The 7,050-nt window shown below is 49.5% G+C and overlaps 1 long non-coding RNA gene across 1 annotated transcript in view; it reads left to right on the top strand.

Annotated features, from left to right (window-relative positions):
- The first annotated feature begins 1,048 nt into the window (after window positions 1-1,048).
- LOC123569066 (uncharacterized) overlaps window positions 1,049-7,050 on the top strand; it is a 24,235-nt gene continuing 18,233 nt past the window's right edge. Inside the window, exons 1-2 of the long non-coding RNA XR_006692579.3 lie at window positions 1,049-1,169; window positions 6,061-6,227. This is a non-coding gene — a long non-coding RNA (uncharacterized lncRNA). The remainder of the gene's footprint in view (window positions 1,170-6,060; window positions 6,228-7,050) is intronic.

The raw sequence follows: 7,050 nt of genomic DNA, 5'->3' as shown, positions 1-7,050 counted from the left end.
TCAGCTCTATCCTAGCCCATCTCTCTCGAGGCCTCGGGCAATGCCGGGGGGTACTTTAGGTTGTTGCACCTGTGGAATTGCTGCCGCTTTCTAGTGGGCAGAGGCCAGAGATGCTGCTAAACATCCTACAAGGCACAGGATAGCCCCATAACAGAGAATTCTCTAGCCCCAAAGGGCCTGAGTGCCGGGTGGAGACACCCTGCTCTCGAATGCCTGGGGAGAGGGCTTGTGGGAGGCCTCTGTGCTCTTTCAGGTTTGGGCTGCGTCCATGGCCACGCAGCTGTCTGGGAACAGCAGGGGCAAAGGCCCCGGCAGGATGGGCATTGGCCTGGGCACGGAGGACATCCAGGAGGAGGTGACAGAGGCGGAGGGTGGGGAGAGTGGGGAGCTGTGGCCGAGGTCCAGGAGTGGGCATTGACCCTTGAGTGTCATCGGGAGCCACTGGAAGGTCATAAAGTATGAGATTATAGATGGCTTTTTATTGTTCTTTTGCTTATTTCTATTTTATGACTGCTGTGGGCTGAATTACGTCCCCTGCAAAGCTCAGGTGTTGAAATCCTAAGCCCCAGTGCCTCAGAATGTGACTAGATTTGGAGATAGGGTCTTTACAAGGTAATGAAGTGGAAGTGAGGTAATTAGGGTGGACCCTCCTAATCCACTGTGACCAGTCCCCTTATAAAAAGAAATGAGGACACACACACGTTTGCACGCAGGGAAGACTCTGTGAAGACACAGGGAGGAAAGGACGGCCATCTACAAGCCATGGAGAGAGGCCTCAAGAGCAAACAGCCCCTCCCACACCGTCATCTCAGGTTCCTGTCCTCTAGAATTGTAAGAAAATACGTCTCTGCTGTCTCAGCCACTCAGGCTGTGGGACTTTGTTATGGCAGCCCTGGCAAACTCACGCAGTGGCTGCTCTCCAGGAGAGAAATACGTGTACACAGCCGTAATGTTACAGAACCCACCCGTCCGCCATTCCACCCCCGCCGCCAAAAAATTTAAAAAAAAAAAAAAAACAGTAAAAATGCTTTAAAAGGATGAGTCAAAGGAGACACCGTCAACACCCTGGAGACTCCATGCAGAAAGGAAAGCTCCGTCTAAAATCTGGCTGTAGGGATGTGAGGAGAAATCATTTTCCAGAAACATGGATCCCCCAAGAGGAATTACAGGTAGGACATTTCAGCGTCTCTGGCCTGACAAGTCCAGACACGCGCGCATCTCACCGTGAAGGCGGACAGTGCTCAGCACACCCAGCCTTCAGAGGATTCAGTCTGGAGAGAAGCACGCAGGGCTGCGGTGGATGTATTCACACCGTAACCACCACCTGCCTCCTTCTGATGAGTTTTGAAACTGCTTTGGAAAAGGCAGTGGTTTACAAAGGGCATTCAAGGTTACAACAGGGGTGGCATCATAGACGAGAAAGAAAGAGAAAGGACGAGGAGGAAGGGAGGGAGGAAGGGAGGGAGGGAGGGAGGGAGGGAGGGAAATAAACGTCTCAAACGTTTAGCAGACAGTTTCAAATGGCCACTATGGGTGGTTGTCAAAATGAGAAGGGGAGTTGTGAAGAAAATATATAATAAAACATACACAGTGGGCTAAGGAGGAGGGGCCAAGGAAGCCTGTGTTAGCCCAGGTTACTTTGCACTTGGATGCATTTAGAGTGCTGTTGGTTTGCACACCGCAGACATACTGTGCAGCGGTTCTAAATACCCTCTTATGAATGGAATATGCACAGACCACAGCTGTCCCCCCCAAACTGTGCCCTATTAATAGTGGAATTGTGGAATTGCCTTGCTTGGATCTCGGAAGGAAAGCTCAGTTGCATCTTTCTGTTTGTAGTGCAATCTGACCTGCATAGACAGGACTGGAGTGAGGCTGTTTGAAATTTCTTTAATTTAGAACCTTCCACCATCATCACTTTATCTGACAGCTTGAGAGAAACCTAGAAACCATTCCCTCAGCCAGGCACAGTGGCTCAGACCAGTAATCCCAGCACTTTGGGGGGCTGAGGCGGGTGATGACATGAGGCCAGGAGTTCGAGACCAGCCTGGCCAACATGGTGAAAGCCCGTCTCTACTAAAAATACAGAAATTAGCCAGGTGTGGTGGCGGGCACCTGTAGTCCCAGCTACTCAGGAGGCTGAGGCAGGAGAATGGCTTGAACCCGGGAGGCGGAGGTTGCAGTAAGCTGAGATTGCCTGTCTCAAAAAAAAAAAAAAAAAAGAAGAAGAAGAAGAAAGAAAAAAAAGAAACCACTCCTTCTCAGCAAATGCCTCAGTAGAAGCCGCCAGTGGCTGTCTCCACTGACCCTCCCCACCAGGGCTCCCCTCTCTATCTGACAACTGCTGCCTATTCCAAATTCCCTGTAGTGAAAACTCCCTGTCCCCAGATGTCTCAGAGGCTGTGGTGGGTGCTGAGTCTGGCTGGGCCTGGAAGGTTGAAGTGGAATTAAAACCATCTGAGTAAGTGACCGTGGGTTGACCATGTGGTCCCGGCCGAGATGCAGTCAGTTTCTGCAAGAGGGTGGGTGATGGACACCTCCTCAGAGAAAGCCGGGAGGGCTGAGGCCGGGGTGAGAATGAGAGTGCCCCGGTGTTCAGAACAAAAGGAAAAGTGGTGAGGGCAGGACGTGTTGTCCCTTAGTAGAAAACGGAGTGAGAGGAGCTACGGAAATCGTAGTAGGCTGACTTTGAAGATGGTCCACGATTCCCACCTTCTGGTAGATGCCCCCTGATGTCATCCTTGACCTGGTATGGGCTGGACCTAGTGACTTGCTCCTGTGATTAAATTACGAGTGACTGTGACTTCTGCCTTTGCTAGCACACACTCTTTCTCCCTGGTGGGCTTTGATGAAGCTGCCACGCTGGAGAGGCCCACACGGCAGGGGACTGTGTCTTCTGGCCAACAGCTGGCAGGGAACTGGGTCCTGCCACCACTGGCAGGCCAACCACGGAGCAAGCCTGGAAGTGGATCCTGCCCCAGCTGAGTCTCTATGACAGCCCTATGGGATGGGACACTGGGAGCCCACACCATGATCGCAGCCTATGAGAGATCCTGAGGGAGGGGTCCTCTAAGCATGCCCAGATTCCTGACCCACAGGAACTATGAGTCCAAAACATGGGATTTTTTTCAGCTATAAATTTTGAAGTAACTTACTATGCAGTGATGGATAACAATGCAGACCCCAGCTGAAACTTGTATCCTCTTACTCCAGACCCTGAGTCAGAGGCCAGCCTGGTGCTACTGCTGGGGCAGTGTGAGCCCTCATTTGCAACACAAGAGGGTGGACCCCAGTCCCTTCCAGGTCGAGAACTCTACATACCTGCTGGCATTACCATGTAACGAGCTGTTCTCCTGCACAAAAGCCTTACCCTTTCTTGCCACTGTAGACCCAGGCTCGGAGCTTCCAGGTGTGCCCTAATGCCCAAAGGTGGGCACTGAAACCCTTTGTAAAATGAGATGAGCCATTCTTAAATCGCCTAACATTTGGAGACTAGGAGTACCTCTGAAACTATGAAAGCAGAAGCATTTCTCGAATTCTTTTTTTTTTTTTCTTTTTTTTTTTTTTTTTTGAGAAGGAGTTTTGCTCTTTTTGACCAGGCTGGAGTGCAATGGTGCGAACTTGGCTCACTGCAACCTCTGCCTCCTGGGTTCAAGTGATTCACCTGCCTCAGCCTCCTGAGTAGCTGGGATTACAGGCATCTGCCACCATGCCCAGCTAATTTTGTATTTTTTTTTTTTAGTAGAGACAGGGTTTCACCATATTGGCCAGGCTGGTCTAGAACACCTTACCTCAGGTGATCCACCCATCTCGGCCTCCCAAAGTGCTGGGATTACAGGCGTGAGCCGCTGCGCCTGGCCTCTTGAATTCTTCTTCGGGTAACCTCCCTGCCTTGCTCTATTTTTTCTCTAACATTTCCACCATCTAATGAGCTTTATTATTTACTGATTGATGCCGTCCTTTGCACATTGTCTGTCTCAACCCACCCACATGTACTCAAAAGAAATTCTGCCAATCAGTAATCCTTGTCTGTCTGATTCACTGATGTATTCCAAGCACCTAAAATAGTTTTGGGAGCACAACATTTGCTCAATAAATAATTGCTTAATAAACGATTGTTTTGGGGAGGCAGGTAGGGTGGGGTAAGGAGGGGAAGGTATTAGGATACAAGTCACAATCAACTTTGAACTGTGCTGCATTAAATTTTTTTTATTAGGCTGGGCACAGTGGCTCACACCTATAATCCCAGCACTTTGGGAAGTTGAGTCGGGCAAATCACCAGAGGTCAGGAGTTCAAGACCAGCCTGGCCAACATGGTGAAACACCATCTCCACTAAAAATACAAAAATTAGCTGGGCACGGTGGTGCACACCTGTAATCCCAGCTACTCAAGAGGCTGAGGCAGGAGAATCACTGAACCTGGGAGGTTGCGGTTGCAGTCCGCGGTGATGGCGCCACTGCACTCCAGCCTGGGTGACAGAGTGAGACTCCATCTCGAAAAAAAAAAATTATTAAATGCCCACACTGGATCTTAAGCCCCAGTTTTACGCCCTAACACGGAGCTTTCCAAGAGTTGACCCAGTACAAGTTATCGCTTCCTCAGCCCTCGGAAAGTCTGTAGCCCCTGACCAATTAATCTCAGAGAAGCCAGCTATGGATGGAATGTTTGTGTCCCCCCAACATTCATGTGTTGAAATCCTAACCCCAAATGTGATGGTATCAGGAAGAGAGGCCTTTGGGAGGTGATTAGATCATGAGGGCAGAGCCCTCACAAATGGGATTAGTACCCCTGTACAAGCCCAACAGACCTCCCTTGCCCCTTCCATCATGTGAGGTTTCAATGAGACTGAGGTCTGGAAACCAGAAAGTGGGCCTCACCAGACACGGCACCCGTGGCATCTTGATCTTGCACCTCCCAGACTCCAGAACTTTGGAAATAAATGTGTTGTTTATAAGCCACCCAGTCTATGGCATTCCATTAGACCATCAGACTAAGACAGCCTCTATTAGAATCCCCAATCCCTGGCTGAGTGCGGTGGCTCACGCCTGTAATCCCAGCACTTTGGGAGGCAGAGGCGGGTGGATGACCTGGGGTCAGGAGTTCGACAGCAACCTGGCCAACATGGCGAAACCCCGTCTCTACTAAAAATACAAAACAGAAAAAAAATTAGCTGGGCATGTTGGCAGGAGGCTGTAATCCCAGCTACTCTGGAGGCTGAAGCAGGAGAATCGCTTGAACCTGGCAGGCAGAGGTTGCAGAGCTGAGATCGAGCCACTGCACTCCAGCCTGGGTGACAAGGGCAAAACTCTGTCTCAAAAAAAAAAAAAAAAAAAAAAAAAAATCCCAAATCCCCTCCCATTTTCCCAGGCTGCCTGCACACATTACACCTTTCTATGTGACCCAGGAAGGCTGGGAAGCATTGGCAACGCTAATCAACCTTAATTATGAAGTTCAAAACAGACCATTTTTGAATATTAGTCTGTGGATAATTATATACCGAATTGGACACTTATTCTTTTTCCTGCCTAGACTTTACTACTCTTCTGTTAGTAATAGAATGTGTATTTTTCTAGACGAGCCCTTTACTTCTCTGCTCCTGAATCTCTAACAACATTCGGGTCAGGGCTGGGCACCTGACTCCATCCTGGCCAATCATAGCATGGGCTCTTCATGGCCTCAGTGAATGGTTCATGGTGGACACTTGACTCCAGCCTGGTCAATCATGCAGGACTCTTCTTGGCCTCATTGAGTGTTTCATTGGTCCACTCAGGTAGACACCTGACTCCAGCCTGGCCAATCATAGCATGGACTCTTCATGACCTCAGTGATTGGTTCATGGTGGACACCTGACCCAGGCCTGGCCAATCAGAGGATGGATTCTCCATAACCTTGCTGATTGGTTCAGGGGTGGGCACCTGAGCCAGGACTGGACGCATGGATTCCCCAGGTCACAGCAATTGGTCCAGATTCCTGGAGGTGATCCAAGTCCAGCTGGTAAGACTCCATTTAGGGATGTTCCTTTGAATTGTTGTGACAAAAGCTTGCTTCTTTTACTGCAGTTTCTGCAAGGATAGAGAATAAACCTGAACCTCCAGCATCTGTCTCTGGATCATGAGGCTGCCTGATAAAAGAGCCTGCATGAAGGAAAGCTGAATGAAGAGGTGGAAAGATTGAGGCAAAGTTCTGATGACATCATCTGAGTGCCTGGATCCAGCTGTGCCTGAAGGTAGGATTTTCAGTTACCTAAGACAATAGTTTCCATTTTCTTGCTTATGCCAGTTGGAATGGGAAGAGTTCTAATCCAATAATGCACAGAGAATATAGCTTACAAACCAGCCCATCTCGTTTTCCTTGTCCTCAGTGCAAGGCAACAAAAAGATGCCAGTGCACATGTCACTGATAATTAAGTTAACATCGCATTATCTCTGACGGCATTCTGAGTGGCACAGTGCTACAGAAGAGGAACATTTTACACAGCCACGCTCCTGACTGTTGTCCCATTGGCAGAAGGACTCACCAAGCTGCCAGTTTGTCTGGTGTTATAAATGTCAGACCCTTGGTACCACTGAGCTACTTTGTAAACCTTAAGAGCACAGCGGAGAGGACTGTCTTCTTACCTGTGCCCACATGCACAGTGTCTTAAAGACAGCAACAGGGTCCTTTATGTTTCTCAATCACTGATCCGCAGGTGAGTTATGCGATAGTTTATTTAGCACAAACACTAAGTCTGAGCAGCAAATAGCCCTTTTTACTCCGGATAAGCATGTGAAACATTGGATCTTCTGGCTGAAACACCAAATCGTATATTTCTCACCCTGCACTCAGCCACTCCAGTGACAGCTACAGAGCAGGCCCGGATCTGAACAGGCTGAGGTATGTGACACAGGACAGCAAAGTGGGAAGTCTGCAGTAGTGGCGCTCAGGCCTGGGCAACTGGCGCGGTGTGTGGTCCAGGGAGCTCTCCAATTACACAGCCCTCCTCTCCCCCAGATTCTGACAAGTCCCCAGGGGGCAAATGCTTTGTAAAGCTTCCCGGGGATTCCCTGGCG

The sequence above is a fragment of the Macaca fascicularis genome, chromosome 15 (genome assembly GCF_037993035.2).
Source record: "Macaca fascicularis isolate 582-1 chromosome 15, T2T-MFA8v1.1".
NCBI classification, from domain to species: domain Eukaryota; kingdom Metazoa; phylum Chordata; class Mammalia; order Primates; family Cercopithecidae; genus Macaca; species Macaca fascicularis.
This window is presented reverse-complemented; position numbering and strand designations above follow the sequence as displayed.